We start from the raw sequence: 22,126 nt of genomic DNA on the forward strand, positions 1-22,126 counted from the left end.
TATTAAATTAACGAAAGAAGCCACTGGTTTCTGATATCTGTCGTTAACACGATTGGTTAATCTCTACCCTCGCAGCGACAAAATAAAAACAAGCGTTTCGAACAAACCGTAACACCCTCTTAACGTAACAGACATTTACTTGCAGTCAACTTTTTGCAATGTCTTTCATGAAAAAATTCCCAGTAACTTTTCTATACGCCAAGCGTAGCGGATCAATAATTTAGCTGCAACGACTCAAATACGATACAACAGAAGGGGAAAAAACAAGAATAAAGAAAAGTAATCTGAATATTTTATAAATAGCCCAAGTTAGCTGTTGAAGGTACGCGTAACAAGTCCGCTCGAAGTGGAACAATGTCGGGATAAAACAAAGGAGGGGGCGCGCGCGTAAAACGTACAAAGCATTCATTTTATGCGAGACTCTTTATTTGACTTCACCTGCCACGATATTTCCGTCTCCGAGCTCTTCATTAACGTTCCGTTGTCTCGAAACGAACCGAGAATTTTCCTCCCGCCCCCTACCCCGCGTAAAATCCAGCCGTGAAATCGTCGCGGATTTAAAATACCAAACATCCATCACTGACTGCGAAAACATCCGGTGTAAATCGCGATTTTCTTTCATACGGGTAACGAGAACGCCGCCATTGTTACCGATTCTCGGTGAAACATTGTTAATTCCTCAACGACTGGCTGATCGAGCGACGTAAATGGAATAGATAGCTGCAAAGTGGAATAAACCTGGAATATTTCGATCCTCGAACGAAAGTACGCTGATAGTTTGCGTCGGTTTCAACGTGTCTAATTAAATGAATTCTCTGTGACGGGGATGGAAACGCACGCGTTATACGTATGGTAATTAAAATGGAAGGCGGTCGATGGACTTAAAATGACGTCGATGTACCGCGTGTAGTATATCCGTAAAAGTTTTCTGCGATAAATGTTAAAATACTACTTAGTTGGTAAGTCATTGTACGGAGTATATGTATTTGGCAAATATATTATAGATCGATGGTTCTAATTGATATTAATACGTAATAAAATATTTGATTATAAGAAAAGAATTATTAGATTTATTCGAGCTTTCTTTTTTATTAAGCGGTAAAAAAACACACAAATATTTTGTTTCAGAAACTAATATTATATCTGTTCGATATTTTCTCGGAGCATACATTCACGAGGGTGTATTTCGATCAATCAACAATCGATGTAATTTAAGGGAAGGGTATCCGCGATTGTATGGCAAATATTCGTGATTCCCTCAAGAGCAATAACGTCTGCTATAATACTCTAATTAACTAATGAACAATAGGAAACTACGTTATACATCGAATATCGCATCAAATAATTGCATTAGGAAATAAAGCTTTCGGAACGAAAATATTGAAATGTCTGCGAAATGAAATTAATCTCGTGCCATTAGTAAATTGTAATATAAATCCTACGTAATATACGAAACGAGTAATAACTATACGTTCGAATATAATAAAATAAATGTTCTCCATATACAAAAAAGTTATGTCATATTCGCTGATAATTTCTATTCTCGTACGAATGATCTTATATTGTCAGATATACGTAAATAGGAATGATCGGAGCACGGTCCTTGGTAATAAAATAAAATAAAAATTTCATTCCTCGTAGATTTAATGGCATCTTTCCTTAATTAAAATATGATTTTAATACTGCCGACTGGGAGGATGGTCTCCGTACACGTGGCAAGAAATTAGGACGAAGCTTCATAATGAGATCCATTATACCAAATCCCACTTAGTCCTCAATTTCACCAGGCATTTAAGAAGCGGTTTGTACGCGTAAACGTCATACGCAATTCCAAATCCTTTGATATTAGGCATAACTATACGGAACGCAAATGCAAACTATACGATCAAACCAGTTATTTACGTTAATAGCTCTGTTAGGCTTTAAAGCGTTTCAAATTTTAAGGAAGATTAACTTGATCGATGTTATTTACCGTAACGGCTGATCCTGTTAAACGAAATGCGTCTCAGAATGAAAGAATTTTTTCGTTTGATTACGACAAAAGAAACGCGTTAACTCGACTCGTGTACCAATTATTACCGACACAGTTGGATTATTCATACGAAAAAGTTTTGCGATTGTTAGCCGAGAACGAGTGAAAGATAATTTATCCAGGAAATTGAATTTACTTTCTCGCAACGAATCAAACGTATTTCGTTTGTCTTATGAGTATGGCCCCACCCGTTGAATAGGCGGAACACGCGACACCGTGCATGTCGACCAGTTTATTACGCTAACCCGATGCATTATTCAAACGATTCGCGTTTACGTATAGCACGAGATGGCTGCCACGTTTATCCTCCCTTTTTGTTTCGACCTGGCGCTCCTTCTGCGAATCGTCGTCGGTATCTTCGTTATCGATCGTCTATTCCTCGGCATCGGGATCGGTTTACAGACGTAGCTACCGGCCGATGTATCGGTGGCAATTACCAGCCATATTTTACGCCCACCCAGTTCTAGGGACAAATTTTGCATGCTCGACTAATCATAATGTTGAACAGCCTGTCTCGCGTTTTCACTCGACCAACGAAACATGGTCACGAGAATGGCACACTTGCGCCTTTGCGAAATTGGCCATTCCATATGCAACAATTTAATAATATCGGAAATGCGGAGAATTGGCGAAACATACGAGAAACATTTGAGATGAAAGGTACCGTAAATTGGAATTTTTCATGCTATTTGTATAAAATTCAAGAATAGTACAAGGATCGATAAAACACGAAGCAACGTCTCACAAGCAATAAATACGAACAATTCCAGGTTACAAACAACACCGAGTATTATTTGAAAATATTTAAAGAATGTTTTAATTGAAAGAGAAAACGCGAACAAATGTACTATTATTTAAGCATAACGCAAGATATGATACTATTTCCACATAATTAATACTTGATACATTAAACAAGGATTATTCGAAATGACGTCTCGTCCGCAGTAATCTATTTTATTCGCAACCAGATAGCGTGAAATTTGAATAACGGGGTCATCATCAATTATCCAGTAATTAAATAACGTAACATGAATATTTAGCAGTTGGAATAATCAGCTTTTGGATGGGTAAAACAGACGCGGCGAACGTAACACTGAAAATAGAGTTCAATTTCTGTTGGAAAGCAACCGCGATAGAAACAGTGATACGGAGCGATATAAATACGATATTGAAAATAGAGACGTACATTTTATTTCAGAGCACTCTCTGATATTCTATCTTTGATGAGAAAGTTATCTCCTCTGATTTATACCTTTCCATTCCTTTCTAATAAGGAAATATAATATAAAAATCGTAGTAAGACGAATCGAACATCACCATTGACCTCCGTAAGTTATAACTTCTTAAATATCTGTATAAAAATACAAGAAGCGATGAAATTATTTTTTTAAAAAATCATACTTTGTCTGGAAACGTATCGAAGACGCAAAGACAGGATTATCTGGAAAGATCAAAACGTATTTCCGTCGAAATCATGTACGTTCGGTAGGGTTTCTACGCGTTCCAAGAAAAGCCTTTGTGTCTCGCTCTGGAATACCATCGTTTAGAAATATACGTAGTATCGGGAAGAAGGGCCTAGGAAACGTCGAGCTAACTACAGACAATGTCGCGAGAGCCGAGGCGCTGTCGGCTCCATCAATGCATTACCGGGTCCTTCAGGTAAATAGCTTTGCCGAAAAGACCTACGTGACCTTGGCTACGAGCGTCTGTAGAACACGTGTGCGGTGGGCCTAGGAAAAGACAATAGAGTGCTACAACGGCCAGAGAGTCAGTCGAGAAGCAGAGTGCGAGTTGAGCGGACACGGAGTGTGAGTCGGCGTGCGAAGATATCGTAGTCTGTCCTTTTGTTATCGAATATCACTCATTAAAATACCTTGAACTTTAAACTCTACCAGCAATCACTTGTCCTTACTCTAAGAATCCACCAGTTACTACATATATCAAACGAAAATTTGAGACGATCTCGATCGACGATTTCTTTGATACCCGCGCACAGTAGAGGAAAAGTGGCTTCCGTCGCATCGCGTAGGTAGTTTCATTAAAATGCATTTACCATTGGATTGGCAACTAAGTGATTGCGGAGTTTGTCATTAGCTGGTATTGACAAAATCTGCAATCATTTAGTTGCTATACGGAATTTAATCCAGTTGATCCCGGTGTGTTGAACGCATGATGAAATAGTATAAAAGGAGATATCTGTAGTAGAAAAATAGTCAAGGAATAAGATAATATTGCTTGTAATTAACAAAGTCGAAGATGCGCATAGAAAAAATTCCATCGTACGAAACTTACTAATCAGTGCCGATTAATCGCTTGAACAATCCTATTCGGTTGAAGCAACGTTCTCGAAATAAATTTATTTCGCTGTAACGCGTTACCCTTTATACGGATTTATATATAGTAAATATAGGTTTCGATATGTATCATCAAATAAGGTTGGATGGTTGTTTAGAAAATTTGAAGTAAGAAGAAGCCACAATTTTGTGCAATTCGATATAAAAATTCTGGGTAGGTGCTTGACTCATGCGCTATCCGGTATACACCTGGAGCAGTATGTGTGCATGTGAATACCCATAATATGGAACGTGTACACCTCTATACGTATGATTATAGTACTACTAGACCCAATAAAGATAACCACGAACATAAGGAATCCGATAATGGCAAAACCAGAATCTAGAGATTCGATATTGATAATCCTATGACCGTATAGCTTAAGGAAGACAATTTAGACGTGTTTAGCAGTTACCAAGATTCTAGTAATATCAATAAAATTGAGAAGTAACGAAGGCTATCGAAACATAAGGAGTTTCAAATAATACGGAAACATAAATAGCATGGAAACCGTTCAAATATTCATATACGTACGGAGAAATTGCTAGAATTACATGTAAGAACCCTGAGAATGTACTGAAAATCACGAAACATCTGTCAAGAAGATAAAACGTCTAGGAAATCGTTTAAAACAGATTTAATCCTCTGTATTTCGAAAGCTTGTAACGATATTATCGAACAACGTCTGATAGTTCTAGTCTTGAATCATCGTAGAAATCTGTTCAACGCAGAATCTAGAGGTCACAAAAGCCAAAGAAATAAGATGTACGTATAAAAATACCAATGTGTAAGGAATCTCGAAGGAAGATCTAAAAATTTCCCATTCTCGCATGATAGGTACTAACATCGACGTATCCATATGTTTTAATAAACATTTACGTAGGTATTGAGAATCCACAAAGCTGTGCAAATATGCTCGATATTCTACGGATCTTCAGGGGCTACTAGATTACTTAACAACTCAGTGAAAACCTCGAAACCACTGAACTACGTGAAACCACTAACTCCTAGGAAACCTTGGAACCATTCCGTATATTTTATCATCCATCGAGATTAATTTACGTTTGTATTAACACACATAGGTATATCAGATCGTTACATGTTCGAGCGATGATATGGATAATTTGCAAATATTTATGCATTTATAGAAAATTTATTCCCTACGTAAGAATTAATCTCTCTATTTTTCTTCTTTCTTCTTTTTCTAGTTCGTAAAGAATAATCGGAATTCTAATAATCAGAGTCAGATGTTGCCGAGGACAGGTCCAGAAACGCGGCGTGTCAGTCAGTTCCACGTTTCACCTCGGAGACGGTGAACATTGCTTCAGGCGACTTTCAAATCGTGGAAGCTGAAAGCTCCGTGATGTCTGGAACTTTGGTCGGACTATGGTAAGGTGGCACGATATTAAACTGGCTGTCATTGAAAGTCTAAAACTTTTGCCCAATGCTATAGTGTATAAAAGGTTGAATAATGAGATATTGTAATGATAATGAATATTGTAATGATAATAAATATTATAAATATTATAATACAGAGGAATTTGTTTAGGGGAATTCTAATTCTTCGAGTTGCCTCGAACAAACCGTTGTACCTGTCATTTAAATATTGAAGCGTCATTCGACGAGAATTAAATATAAAGTCGCTCGAAACTTTTCTTACTAGGAAATGAGTCGACTAAGATTCGAGCCACATTGAACGAGACACATTTACGATAACGAAGGGACGTCAAAAAAAGTATAATTATTTATTGCCTTATTACATTCGTGTCCCAACGAATTACTCAGCTTCTCAGCTTTACGAAAAAGTATGGTTCCTCGTTTCTCTCTATTTTTCTTTTTTCTTTCTTTTGTTAAATGTCGAAAATTTGCAACGACGTTCCTACGAAATAACCCGAAAGATTAATTTAAAATCGTAACCGTCAGTCTAAAGGGACTAAAGCTGTATTTTCCATTCTTAATCGCACTTGTCATTATTCGCTAATAGATAGTATGTATCGTATTATTTTATTCGTTACAATATTATATCGATATATGGCCAGTATTTTATCATCGTTGAAAACGAGTTTATCAATAGTTTCATCAAGTTCGAAATTAATACGAAACAAGAGAATTTGCGTTCGATGTAAACACTTTAGATTTCATTCCATCATTTTATCTGTACTCTTTTTTTCATTTAAACATTGCGATTGTGAATTTGAAGTATTATAATGTCCTTGTTAAAAAGATTAAAAATCAATCATCCTTATTTCAATCCACTCGATCGAGGGCGAAATTAATAAACTCATATTCTTGCTGTAGCAAACAAATAAGCTACGAATTCATATCGTTAATATATTCCATCGATTACGCGTTCGATCAATTTCTACTTCGAGAAATTAATATCTACAGAGAAACAACGTAGGCACTTCGTATTTTGAAATTATTTGATCAGCGAAATATTAAAATTGTATATTGCAATATATTGTCCCTTCCACTTAAGCGTAATGAAAGTCTGCACCCACATTCGCATTGGTTTCCCTCTTATTGAAATCATACATTGTTCCAAATCCCACGTCATTTCATTAAAAAACGTATTTCGTAAGTACGTAGATATTTTAATCCTTTGATTTATATTAAACAGCGCTAATATTGTTACCGTCTAGCGTCTTAATCTTCAATCGTAGCTAATGCTTTAACGTCTAGAATTACAGTTTATAAATATCGTCCGATCTCTTTAACATCCCGCATACATCTTCGATATCGCGACGCACAGATACCATATTTCCCTTTACAAATCCTCCAAGAAGTAAATTACGCCCTTTTAGCATTAGAATCGAGCCTATCGGCTAAAAACTTCGGCAAGAATCGAATCAGATATCCGTAACGATATCAGAGGAAACCACGAAAAGATCCGACTAACCGAGAAAAGGGAAAAAATTTTCTCACTTCAGCCAGCAGAGACGACTCGGTATCGATCGAGAGGGTGAAAGAGAGAGAGAGAGAGAGAGAGAGAGAGAGAGAGAGAGAGAGAAAGGGGGATCATCGACTGGCAGAGGAATCAACGTGCAAGCTCAGCCATCTTCATCCGGCAAATTGCAATCCTTCTTTCCCGATCATAGCAGATTAAGCATCTATTTTACAGGTGATTTCACGGCAAGGAGTTTCAACGTGCGACAAAGCATGAAAGCTCTGGCTTCGTTCGGGTCAAATCGATAAATAGCCGGTGTTGGATGGCTGGACTTAACCACCTGGCTTCTCGCGAAACTCTTGTTCTCGCTCGCTCGACAAAGAGAGGTCTAACCACGTCACCGACCATTATTTCGCGATTAGGAAAATTGTTGGTGTCGAAGTTTTTCCCGATATAGCCGCGGAATCGATAGAAAATTGCACATGTTGCTGGGAGGAAAGTTGAACGAGGAATGAATCTTTGTTATCGAACAACGTGATAGTGAGAGATAAACGATCAGGATGGGGAAAGTTCTAACTGTGTCGGGGTACGACTGAATTCCCGTACGAGAGGCAAGTTTCACGGGCAATTTTCAAATTGCCATAGTTGCGCAACGATGAAGATGTAACGGTACGAATGCTAGTGTAAAGGAACTTCGTCGCTTAAGTGATTGCAACTGGTGATTTTCGTCCATGCGCGTTCTTCCTTTATTCTTGGACTTTGAAATAAAAAGTTAGAAAAAAAGAAACACAGACGCAAAAGTGGGTGAGAAGTCGCGACCACGCAACAAACAAACGATCATCTATAATTATGATGATAACGCACAAAACGAAAGTTTAAGATAAATAATGCGTATCATACGCTAAAAGGCGATTAAATATATCAAGCCTTCGTGTATCGTATTTACAAAAATGTTCATTTCATATTCTGGTCGACTTATTAAAAAAAGTCGGGGAAAATCATTCGGAAAGAAGATGAATCGAGATTGAACGTCAGTGTTACTTTCGATCGGAAAATATATTAGCGACGGTTAATCTCAAGAAATAATTATAATGGGATCGATGTAACGAGCGGTTACGTTCAAAGGAATGCATTTCATCTTCGGCTTGATACGGTTCTGTTAAGCATACAAGGCGTATAATTCGAATATGTCAACGTCACGTACCGGTCTATATAGGCTAACAATCGAACAACAGATCGTGCCAACATCCTGTTATTATAAACCATTCAACCATCCTTATGAGTGATCTTCGAATATTTAATTATTGTTCGTGATAAAATTCAAAGGTTGATTTATTGGATGCCGGTATCGGCGTCATTCGTCTAGCTTCGATATTCTTTTGCATTTCATATTTCAAAATTTATATTGAACATTCTGTCTGCACTAAACGCTATTCTATAGCGTCTGTAATATTACAGAACGTGTAATAATTACGTATATATATGTATATTACACATTTATTTCTCTCGTCAATTATAATTCAGTATTATAAAATTACGCATCATGTGGCAATTACTCTCGCATCGTTACAAAAATCCGACACTATCAGAACGAAATGTATAGAATCTGATAAAAAAAGAAAGAAAAGAACACTTCAGTGGAAAATAATAGCGTGTCGATACCTTTTGTAGCCAATGTAAGTATCTGATCAACGGCTACGATTACAGATGAAAGGACCGACACGATCATGGTGACACAATGAACGTATCCCATAGGAATGTATCCGTCGGTGCATCCGTTGTCGGGTGTGGCATCAACGGTCTGACTGCATCCTTGAAAAAGCTTTTGACACGGTCGACTTGCCTCCACGGCGAACATTCATCGAAAAGTTCTGCGGAAGTGGGTCGAGAAGATTCGCTCGCGTCAGCTGCGACACTTGCATCAACTTCCGACCGAATCGTCCCGATAAGTGGAATTAAAGGAACCGAAACGGCAATTGGCTCTCGAACCTTCATTTTCATCGGCGATTTTCATACGTCACACAACATAAGAGTATGTTGAACTGTGGATGACAGTTAAATGAAATTATATTAAGGAGAATTTGACGATGAAATAATGGTTTTAATGAAATTAGGTTCGAGGAACGTTGGAACTTTCGAACAAGTTACGCGTAGTCTAAATCTGTTAAACGCGATTAAAATTGATACGGGCATTAAATTAAAATTATAACTAACGATAGTTTTATAGTATATGTTCTAGCGCTGTTATTGAAAGATTTCGTTTCATCTTCTAGCGCGTGCTTTTATCTTCTTTCTGAAAATTACCCGAAATGTCTGATTGGTATATTATTGGAGAACACATTTGTGTGTATTACAAAAGCAAAGCTATCAAAAGCGTATTGATCTATATATAACGGATATACGGGAACTCTTTGATGATCAAATTCGATGCAACAGACAGATTATTGATAAACACCATCCTCGCTCGAAATACATCATACCGGCGGCCAAAATTGTTGTACATTAGACTTTGAGGTTGATGCTTCACCGAATTTTCCATAAAAGAAACAAAAATATCAAATACGACTAACGATAAATCATGGATATAACAAATGATGAATAAATACTGAACATATTTAATTATTAAAGTCGCCATATGACAATACATAGACGGAAATAGTATATTACAAGGAAGAGAAAGATATTATCGCAACGCCTGTTCGAACACTTTAATATCTATGCTATAAAATATTCTATATCAGATTAGTAGGTGGCCGCGTCTTTCCTAACATTTTTTATCCACCTGTACGATAAAAACTGGAAACACGAGAGACAGAGGTAGATAGAAATATTTCAAGCATAATTCAGCTTTGATCAGATCTATGGTTCTTAAAAAAAAAAAAAAAAAAAAAAAAAAAAGAAGAAAAAATTTCTTTTCCGACTTCGACCTCTGTTCGATAGCTTCAACCGAACAAGCAGGCGAAGATATTAAAAAGAGTGCACTCACGGTAGGTGTAACTTCAGATTTTACTCCTTTCCCACTGAACGAACAAAAACTTAGGAAAAGTATTCGAACATCCTTTCCGATGAAACGACGAATACTCGTGGCTTCCAATTTCTTTCGTCTCGAATTCTTCCAAGGACTTATTTCTCGTCTGAAAAGGCGAGCAACGTGTGTCACGCTTGTATTTCTACTACGAACGATGCACGTCTTTCTATTATAAGAAGCAGTCGGTGAAATTAATTTCGCTAATGTACGAAGCGGCAGGTAAAGCCGGTAAAAGTTCAAACGGCCAGTCGCAGCTTTATTGCGACCCATAAAGTACGCACGAAACGATGTTCCCATCTTATCCGCGGACAATGCGAGTTTCGTGTCGTCAAAAACGTATAGATTCGTGCAATATAAAACGAATTTCAATAGCGATACGTTTAATATTCTAAAGGATGGAAAGAGGAAAAGATGTTTTCGACCGAGAACAATTTTCTTTGATTCCTCGAATACGTGACTTTGCCGTATTTCACATGTGACTGGAATTTATTGACTTTTGAAACGTAACAGCGCGAGAGCAGTCCGCGGACCACGTGACCACATTCATCGATATGTTTCGTTCGACGTGACGACGACAACTATTAATATTTCGCTGAAGCCATTCAAAGTACGTGTGTATTTGCGTGTTCTTCGTGGAATTGCGCTTTATCGATGCTTGTTTGTTAGCGAGATAGTGCGGGGGACAAAGGAAAAGTGAGAAATATACCGTGTTGAAAAACTAAAACGCAATACGAGCAAAGGAATTTTTCATTAAATTTCAATTCGTCGTTTTGCTGGCTGTTCGTTTCAAGCTGCGATGGGTGGAGAAATGAAATTTCCGCGAGCAGGCAAAAGCTCGGAGATGCTAATCGTGACGGTCTACCGGAGCGCGACAGACTTCCCAGAAGTAGAAAACAATGTGCTCGGCCAGAAGACGGAAACGATGGAAGCACTTTGAAAAATGAGAGCTCGTCTCGAACCTCTCATCGAGCACGTACATATGACGTACAGATGTATGTACGAGCTTCCTCATCGACCGCAAAAAGCCACTCCTCCATGACGTCAAAAAGTCTTATGGAAAAAGTAACGACCAGTAATTTCTTCTTGGAAAAACAATAACTCACAAAATTAACCACTTTTCTATATGCGTTGGTCATTCAATAAACAAACGAAACAAATTGCTACGTTTACTCACTCATTCACAAATTCACTCATCTCAGCCGCAAAGTAGCACGAATCAAACTTTATTCGACGGTAGCTTCACCCAAAACTTCGCAGTGATAAAACACCCGTAACGTCGGCCATCGTGAAGGTCGTTGAAAGCTGCCGCAAGATACGGGTATTAAGAGAAAGGAACGATACGGGTGCGCGTAAAAGATCCGACGTCAATGGAATCGGAGCGGAAGGTTGGGAAACGAGGAAACTTCGCCAAGGAAAAGGAATCTGTGTCCAAAGGGAAATTACGTTGAGGGTTCGCGCCTCTAGGAGAAACAGCGAAACAGGAAGAGGAAGAAGGTGAAAGAGAAAGGTGTAGGAAGAATAAAAAATCGCAGAACGTAAAGTTGAACGAAGAAATTTACCAAAGGCTTGGGAAGAAAGGGAAGCAAATGGGAACGTAGAACAAAGCGACGTGGTTGGATAAAAGGAGGCGGAAAGAGGAGGAAAGATATCGAAGGATAGCAAACGGCGAGCACGACGGAAGAAAACAAACGCTCGTTAACGAGACGCATCAGGGCAGATTGAAGAGATTTCCTGCCGCGGTTTAGCCAACCAACTCTCTCTTTCTACCTCTCTTTCTCTCGCTTCTGCCGCGTAGACCCCAACGACGACCGGGACCAGAGGTTAATTTATCGAATTAAACGTCGTACAATTGCGTTATAAGTCCGAGTCACGGGGACTTTTTGCCGCTGCGTACATGTGTGTTAACATACGTGTGCCGTTCGTACGGTTCCTCGCGTTGGTCTTCGTCTTCGAGTCCGAACTGATCGTGCTGTGAATAGCTTTTAAAACATAGAACCGAGAGGTCAAAGCGGGAAATGCTAGAGGAAATATTTGACGACTCGGTTTCGTTCTACAGAATCTCACGGAATGGAAGTTAGTTAAGCAGATAGAAGTTTCGTGGGAATGTTTGTATTCTTTTTGCAGAATGCAAAGGATCGACTATGATTCATCCTGCGTATACGATATAAGTATTTTATACGATCAACGCAAATAATCCAACAACTTTCTTTTTACATGGAACATTAATTTTTGGAAAGATAAATCTGATGACCGATCGTACATCTCTCTAGTCGCGTACTTGCGCAACTGTTAGCGTTTACGCCAATAACGTAATATACACTCAATCATGGACGGTAAGTCTTTAAGCACGAAGATCGCGTATCTTTTGAAAACGCAGAAAGCATACTTGCATAGCTACACCCTTTGCCAGCTACTCCAATTGCAAAGTAACCAAAAGGGGCGCAAACATCGATTCGGTCGATTCCTAATCTAATCTGAAGATAGAACGTCGTGGACGATCTTTATTCAACGACGCCGGAAGTTACACAACCGCTCGACCGACGAACAGTCCGCGAGTTATCGTCCAATCATATTTTCCAATCATTTTCTCCAGGAAAATGACAAATTATAGAACGATCCCTTACCGTTGCCTCGATCAATGTTCATCGCTTATTTTTCGTATCCTGACTTGCGCGTGCAATACTCGTAACACGGATGAATGTACATGACACACGGATGAATTAAATAAAAGATTTCATTCGATCAACGGCGTTTCCGCGAATGCATAAAGAATAGGAAATAAGAATTTTCTACGTCGGAAGCGCACCTTTCGAAATAAAACAGTACAGAGAAGAGAGGAAAGATAGTATTCGAATAATACGAGAACGAGATGCGTAGTTGGAAGTCAATCAGCAGAATACGAGAGAGATCCTTTGGTCGACGAGAGATTATAGGGCAAAATGAGTTTGCAAACACGACCAGCCACGATTCAAAGTCGCCATGGAATTTCTACATCACAGAACAGCCAATGAAAGCATGGAACAATGTGGGATACGCTTCAAGGTATGTCTGTAATTCCATGAAAATATGGTCGTTCGCAACTTGCTCGACGTATAATCTTGTGAGCGCGGTCAAATTTAAAATTTTCGTGGAATTGAATCGTTTTCAAAACCGTGAAAACTTTCCAGTCATTTGTAATATTTAAAGTGGAACAAAGTACTTTGTGATATTTAAGTGGAATTTTATCGTCACGAGATATTGAACAAGTTTCGTGCTCGTTATTAATATGATTAATTTCTCGTTTCAATCTCGTGCTAAAACTAAGACTAGAACTAAAACTAAAGCTGTTAAAGCAATCGGAAATCTCGTCGCTCGTTGAAACGGAACTAAGATTCGAACATAAAAATTCGAGAATTAGCAGAGTTAAGTAATTAATCGTATTACTTTCTTAGCGGTACTTTCGTAAAACCTTTCACGAAAAGGCTACATTTTCACGTTCACGATCTCGTACTATAGACGTATACTTACTTACAAAAGGGTTGACAACAAAAAAAAAAAGAAGGATAATCCCTTGATTCCAACTAGAAAAGACTGTTTCACGAAACGTTCACAGGTTCATCGAGGCGAACAGTCGACGAGAGGTCTCGAAATCGGCGCGATCAAGTGGCTCGCGAAGCCTGGTTCACGCTCGTGGCCACGGAAGCCGATGTTCAAGCGGTCCAGCGTAGCCCACTGCAAAAGCCGATTTCGCCGCTGAATACGGCAATATCGATCTCAAAATTCCCGGTGCTACGTTGCACACTCGAGGCGTCGATACATAGCCAGCCTCACCCGGCCAGATGTCGCGAGCCACAATTTTGAATAGCATCGGATCAATGGAAATCCCCCGTTTCTATTTCTCCTCGGGGATCGTACGGTGTCTATGGTGTACACACGATCCATTCGCTCGGTCTAGGCTATCCACAATGGACGATGGACGAGAAAATTGGACGATCGATAGTCGTTCGGATGTTCTCTGGGAAAGATGTATAAGAAGATCGAACATCGAGTCGAGCATCGAGACGAGTGTAAAGAGAAGTATCGGGGCGAGCATCGACGAGAGCATCGACGAGAGCATCGACGAGAGCATCGACGAGAGCATCGATACGGCGATTAATTTAAATATATATTAGCCAAGGAAGGGTTTTCATCGGCGATAGCAGATCAAAGGGAGAGCAGTGGCTTTGCTAGAATCGAACGATAGGTCGCGTGCAATCAAGCGTACCTTAGCAAGATGGCTTTGATCTTGCATCGAATATTCGACCAGAATCGCTCACCTGACTTTGAGTTGCGGCGTTAATGGAATGTATCGAATTGAGTCGATGTTCGAAACGACGGTGAAACTACCGGCTTCCGTGTTTCCAGAAATGTACACAGGCAATGGGAAACGCGAGGTCTTCTACATTGCAACGATAAACGGCGAATAATTCAATGTTGGTTTACGTAAAACGATCAGTATTCCATCTCGCGATACGTAAACCTTGCTATTAGCGAAGCTTGTAATGCGATTACGAAGGAAGCTCAGAGTAGAAATTTCGCAACAATAGAAGGAACAATCGTAAATTTCCTTAGAAATTTCAATTTCTTTCGCTACCTTTCATTTCCGTGAATTTCTTCTTTCGTTTGCATCGTATGCGTACGAATTATGTACAATTAAATTTGTTATAGTTTTCCAATAAGCGTAACGAATACAACGTGATAGATACGTAACTTGGTTGCGAGTTACGTATCGAATGGTGTTTCTCTCGCGTGAATTCTGCTTCGATTAAGTAGCTTAAGAACTGGAAAATCTCATGGATAATTCAGTGGAAAATAACCGAGAATCTAGTGGCGAGAAAAATCTTTACCTCGCAGCGAGCAACGAGCTAGCGAACACAGCAAGCGTGAGAAAAAGAATTTCCAAGTTGCGGCAAAAGTTTGCCAACCCCTCTAATCTAGCCTTTCATTAACGCCAAATGAATACAAATGGCGAAAGCGTTTCGAAAGCCGCACGCGCGCAGCACAGAAAGAGAAAGAAGGGGCGAGAGAAACGGAGAGAGAGCTTTCTCCAGCGTCGATTCTACGAAAGCGAATTTAACACGAATTAATCCATTCACGTATTGCGAAGCACGCCTTTAATCACGTTCATGGAAATACCTCAAACCAACGAACGGACTAAAATGAGATTTATAAGATGAAAAGTCAGACCACAAACGTGGACAAGACGGAAAAACACTCTCGAAATTAACACGTAGTACAATAAATAAAAAAAAAAAAAAAAAATAGTGGCGTAAAGAGAAAGAAAAAGAATGGGACAAAGGACAAATTGCTTTGGCTGGTGTATTCAAAATTCCAGAACGAACAATGTAATAATGCGCATCGAGAGATTCTTCAAAAGCAAATTGCCACTCAGCCCGACATCGCCCGAAATTGCGTTTGTTTCGAGTGTATTCGTATACAGAGCGCTTTGTATTTATTAGATGGGAAACTCAAGAATATAATCGAATTGCGGTATCCTTCCGTTCCAAGGTAATTCGATCATTCGCCTGCACTCCGTGCCAAAATGAATTCCCTCGTCTCTGTTTTCGCCCTCGTGCTCGATAAGCTACTACGAAAAATGCTTCTGGTACACACGAACACACCCATACAAAGTATGCTTAGGTATACTTGGGGAGTTGTCCATCTAGAAGGTTATTGGGGGAAGAAAATGCTTTAGGCTTCATGGTGAAAGCACTTGAGCGAGACTCGACGAAATACGATAATATAACGCATATGGACGTTGCGCGAGTAATCTCGCTGACACGATGACTATCATCGATGAATCCTTCGATGGACAATAGCTTCCTTTCGTCTGGACATCGAGTAGAAGAGACGAGAAAATATAAGGCGAGTCGAGTTACCGCGACATAATCGTTCATAGAAATGATCCTCTAATTATTTTGAACGATGTGTTAATAACTTTTAAATATAATAATATTTTAATAAAAATATAGAAAATGCTCGATTTATACATATAGTAATATCTAGACATATAGTTGTATATGTTTGTAACTGTTCAATAAAAATACGTTTACACATATATGGGCATTCAATTACGAATTTCACTGTCAATAAAATTTAGCGTCTAAACTGTCAGGAAATTTCAGGTTTCGTATTCACGATTCCATGAACACACAAGCTGTTAGTTAATTCCATGACAACCAATGGCACCTGGTCCCCAAGCAAAAGTTCATTAATATAAAATTCATGCCGGGAATCGTTGGTCGTCTAGCTTCGTCAAATAGCTCCTAATGTAGACAATTATTCTAACGGAGAATGCTTACGATACCATCGAGGTTGCTCAAGTTAATTCTTAACGAGATGGTAGAAATTCCTCGACTAAAGTCCACCAAAATCGTTGTTCACGCTTAGCGAGAAATTTTAGCCAGATTCGTTCGCTTTGTACGTAACATACGAGTATTTTAAAAATATTTTCCAACGTGATTATTCAATTGAATTAACGTTAATTACAAGTGAAAAATCCTGGTTCGCGTTTCATTTTCTGCTTTCTACCAAAGAACATAACGAAAAAAACGGAGACGTCCCATTAAAGGGATCAGGTTCTCTCGGTAGGATATTGTAATTATCACTGGCTCGTAATCAGACGAGTTTCGAGATAGGTACGAGCTCTGGTTTCACGAGATTTGTAAAATTACCTCGCGAACCTCAAACGAAGCCTTACGAGAAATTAACTGCAACTAAGAAACTCGCGTTTAATTAGCTGATACGAAAATATACGTTAAGCTTGACATTTTATCCTACCTGACTCCGGTTTCACGTCGTCTAATTGAACGAATCAATCCGACGACGATCGTGCAATCATACTTTGCATATCGAAAATTCCATGTTTACAGAATCTATCCTTTCCGACAACCGCTCCGACAATTTTTTACGCTTATCTATGGTAATTAGGGTTAAACGAATCTCTCTCATCGCCTATATATAATATTGCGTTTTGATGTACGCGTCATTTAGCGTGACACAGGACATTCTGATCGATCGATACAACATAGGCACATATGTAATTGTACAGCAAATTCGATCAACCTATAATGTTCTATATTACGATTCCATGAATGGAATTACAATGGCTAGCAATTACCCTGGTTGCAACAACCGTAAACAAACAAGCCAACTTAATTAGTAATCGATGATTAATAATCGGAAAAGCTGGTGTAAGCAAACTCATGTAAATTACCGTATAGTTTCGTTTTCCGACTTGTCAGGGATTAAATCCGGACACGTAACGCATACTGTCGAAGTTTGACTCCAGCTTTTTCGAACATCCCGTACAATAATTCGTTTACCCTTATGTTTGTCAATAGGAATTCCTATGAATTACGTGGCGAACGATAGAAGAATCCGGAACGATAATAAATCCGTCGGAAAGGCGCGATAAAGACCGCGATAAAAATCTGCCGGAAAGTCGTCGTTTCGCGCGATTACAACCGCAAAAAGATCGGCATTTGCCGACCGTCCGGGAAAATCTTTTCGGATGGATCGTTCCAAGTATCCCGCGCGTTTTCCCTCAGTCGAAGGTCGTTCCGTCCGATATAAAACCGATAGGGAATGACGCCATCGACGTCGTATACCATCCTGGGTCACGGAGCGCATTATCAAGCGGGTAGCCGCGAAAGCAGGCGGATTGTTCCTTCTCGCTGTGTTCTCGCGGTAACAGTATTTGCGGAACACTTAAATGGAATCTTGTCCCGGGGACCGCCTCTCTCGCGACTGCTCACGCTGCCAACGATACCGTGCACGTACGATCGTAAAGTACGCGCCATTATTATGGCCGTGATAGCGCGACCATATGCACATGGCACTTAACGCGAGTGGGGGGAGGAACGGTCCGGCGCCGGGGTGAAAACCCAGTTGGGGAATTAAATAGATCGAGAAATAGCCCAAGAATAGATCTGCTAATGCTCTCTCGTATACGATATCGACTTGCAAAGTTCTCGATTTGTAATTCGTACTTTCTTACCGTCTTACCAATTTACCATTGAAATATCGCTGCTTGAATTGATATCTATGACTTTCTCAAAGCGCGGCTTAAGAGCGCAATAATTTGATAATTCAAAGCTTCGTCAAGGTTTCGATAAATACGAACGACAATTTCGTTACGGCGTATTAACTTTAAAAATCGATTTTATCGTGTCACTGTATCGTAGCGTAACGTAGCTGTATCGATCGTAAAGAAGGTAATCAGCGCAGATCCTCTTATCCGTAAATTTGTAACTAAATTGTAGCTTGTTAAACGCAAACAAATGTACCCGCATGTTTTAAACGATAAACCGTATCCTTTGAAATAATATACGCTTTAAAAAAATTCCATTGCTCCGGCTTACGAACGCTTGTACGCGTCTGCAACAATTTCCTTCCAACAAATTTTATTTTATAGCTAAATCTTCTTTGGAGCTAGTAATATTACAAACAAATAATAACGGCGATAAATATATAATAAATTTTTGAATTCACGTCGAAATATTGTATCTACATCGTTCGTATAAGTATACCTTTGTATTAGTCATTACATTAACTGTTCGCGATTCTTCCAAAGAGACAAAAAAGTATTCAAGCGATGAACATGTCTTACTTTTAAACCTTAAACACCCTATCAACGTTTATGCGTGAAATAAACAACGATCCACGGCGACGGAGGTAGTTTCTTACAGCTAATTTGCTAACAAGAAATTTCTGATAGTACAGTTTTGTTCCAACAAGACTCGCTCGCTGTGTGATAAACACGAAGATCCAGTAGCAGTTGCCAAGATAAATAAGGCTCGTTTATGGTGATTCGTCGGTTGTGTTAACTTAAAAATACGAGACTCGAAAGTGGCGACAGCAACCGTTCAACGGAAAGAATTACTGCAAATTTGTTTAATAAAAGTAAATCTTTGCAACATCGGCTTTGCCAGCAGGCTGAATGCTATTATAACTCGATTCTGCTCGATTCAGGCTAGACGGCATTTAAGTTTATTCCTGTTTTCTCTCTTGAATTACTATGCTAATTGATCGACACATTATTTGCTGCTTGAAAGTATATTCGTTAACATGGTGTATTACGTAACTCGTTGCTGCACATATTCGCGTTAATAACATCGAGAATCCAGATCGTACTACGAATATATCGTCCCTTTTCCTATCTCGATAAACTTCATAAACGATACCAGTTCCATTATTATCGCGTGTTATCATCTGATATACTAGAAACACTCTCTTAAATTTCAATTACCAAATAAGGAAGTTGCCAGGGTGACGAAAGGAGCACCCAGAAAATGACCACGTTAATTCACCTAAATATAAATATTAGCACTTCGATAATATCCGTTATCGTTAAAGGAAACAACCGGCAATGCTTCGCGCGCAGGCTGTTTCCTTGGATTAGCCGCGTTTTTCGAAACGATCGCTATTTCGTTCCAAGTTTCCGCTGAAAATGCTTCGAGCCTGCGCGCACCTCGGCTATATTTCCTATTTTTATAAGCGACCGCGAAGATAAGAGTAAACGTACCGGTATCGTGGATTAAAACGAAGATGCGAAAGCGAACGTATACGCAGCGTGCCATTATGTCAGAATGTTAATAGGCATCGCGCCGGTTATAGACAATAATTACGTACGATATCGCGAACATAAAACTGGCCACATTGTAGCAACCTTGTAATAACGTATCGCTAACGTCCCGCGTATCTGGAACTTTATTACCCCGAGCAATAATCTTGGCTCTTCGGTTCACGGTATTGTTTCCTATTAAATATATACGAGTACCGCTGACAACCGGCACTTATGCTCGTCTCAATGTGTCAAAGACATCAGACATCCCTCGAGATAGTGGACGATTACTCCAACAGTGTGTACGCATATGTGAACGAAAAAGGAACAACTTGTTGCGAGAATAAGTAACAACTAAATATAAAGCGAGGCGATTGAACGAACTACGAGATACGAATACGTGTGTAAAATATGTGCGAACGCTCAGGATTGGCAAGACTTACCGGAAGCAACGAAAAGTTTATGCTCGGATAACTATATATAAATATCGTTTTGAAACATTCGATCTTTGTCGTTGGTTGAACAATTTATATTTCACAATACATTACGTGTATAAGGTAGATACAGGGTGTAAAATGTATTTATAGCGAATGCTGGAAGCGATCACATTACCTGAACTGTGAACGATACAGTAATCCATAACAAGATACATCTATCTCGAGATCATCTATCAAACTGCTCACGTGTTCAACTTTCGAAGCATCAGTCATGTAACTTTTGGTACTTTTGAAACGATTACTTTGCTACGTGAGAATATTCTAAACTTTTTAACAGCATTTTGTTTTCCAGGGTAACGTATCGCTTCTTTTTTAACCATGTTCTTATGCACCGATAAAATTTACAGCAGTGAACGTATAAACAAAGAAACGTCGATTTATAAATTCTATCGACTGTATTTTCTACATGTATCGCGTATAAAGCAAACGTAGGTTTGCACGAATTATCGATGTAGACGCTAAACGTTCTTGAAAATTGTTTTGAATTCTCTAAAAATACAATTATTCTATTATTATGTAAAAAACAAATAAGGCATACGAAAATATGAAAATAGAAAGAGGTTTCTGGTGGAAGTTTAAAAATTTGAATTCTACCATCAACCTACCATGCACTTAAGAAAATCTCCACCAAAATCACCTTTTCGTCTGCTAATTTAAAGAAAACAACGAAACGAATTCAACGTTTTAACGCGCTTATCGAGGATTTCTACAACGCAAAAGAACGAAATGAACGACAGCCTGATGTGCAACTTAGCTATAAATACATTCATGAGCATTGCATCTTCTTCGAGACTCATTATTTATATATAACTTGTTAAATACCGTAATGGATTACGGTGCAACATCAGCGTTCTTTTGCACCAACGCCAGCAATTATTTTCTCATCTTCACCGTCGTCATTACTACGTGTACATATTTTATTTTTCTTCTCTTTTCGTTTGTTTTCTTCTTCTTCTTATTTTTCTTCCCTTACGGGAGAGCGACTACTTCTATCACGGGCGTCGTCGAATCGCGAACGAGCCACCGAGATCATCAAAGTCTCGCAACTTCAACAACTTCTCGCGTCTTTCGCGATTTCCACCGGCTCTTCGGCTCGATCGCGAATACCTTTTTTTCAACACCTTTGATACGCAAACGCGAAGAAAAACGACGACAGTGTAAAGTAGTTTCGAGGACGAGCAAATGCGATCAGTGATAGGAAATTTATCTTGAAACATGGTAAATGAAACCATAAAATGACATAAAATAATAATACAGGCACATAAACACATATATTATCGGTGTCTATATCGAATATCTATATCGTTGGCAATGCTAGCCATCTATCGATGACAGCTTATCCTGCAAATAATCCGTATCGAATGGATTCGTTAAATCCCCGATATCGCGTAACAATCACAAGGTCCAAATATCGCTATAACTAATTTACAGCGAATCCTGTGGCCGCAATATACGTGCACGAGTAAAACATGGAATAATTTCGACCTCATCGTTGGCTAGAGTTACGATACATCTACACAATAATTAGGCGAACGTCCATCAAAATAATATTTGCACCATGTATGCTGTATCGGAACATCATAAATGGAGTGGAACTTACAGTGATCCGCAATTACGTATTTTCGTATATAATTAAATCATAGTGTCAAGACCATAAATAACAATAAATCTCAATTGACGATTTACGCGATATTTTATTTCCATAACGCGTATCGCTTATGATAATTACCGACTCTTATTTATCATTAGGCAACCATTGCCATAT

The 22,126-nt window shown here is 39.0% G+C and overlaps 1 protein-coding gene across 7 annotated transcripts in view; it reads right to left on the bottom strand.

Annotated features, from left to right (window-relative positions):
* Positions 1-22,126, bottom strand: part of Pde9 (phosphodiesterase 9) — a 136,804-nt gene that overhangs the window by 55,758 nt on the left and 58,920 nt on the right. The window contains exon 4 of one of the 7 annotated variants that reach the window (XM_076622456.1): positions 10,240-10,387. The exons of the other annotated variants lie outside the window; for them this stretch is intronic. The gene's annotated coding sequence lies outside the window, so the exon portion shown is untranslated. The remainder of the gene's footprint in view (positions 1-10,239; positions 10,388-22,126) is intronic. 7 annotated transcript variants of the gene reach the window in all.

The sequence above is a fragment of the Bombus vancouverensis genome, chromosome 10 (genome assembly GCF_051014615.1).
Source record: "Bombus vancouverensis nearcticus chromosome 10, iyBomVanc1_principal, whole genome shotgun sequence".
NCBI classification, from domain to species: domain Eukaryota; kingdom Metazoa; phylum Arthropoda; class Insecta; order Hymenoptera; family Apidae; genus Bombus; species Bombus vancouverensis.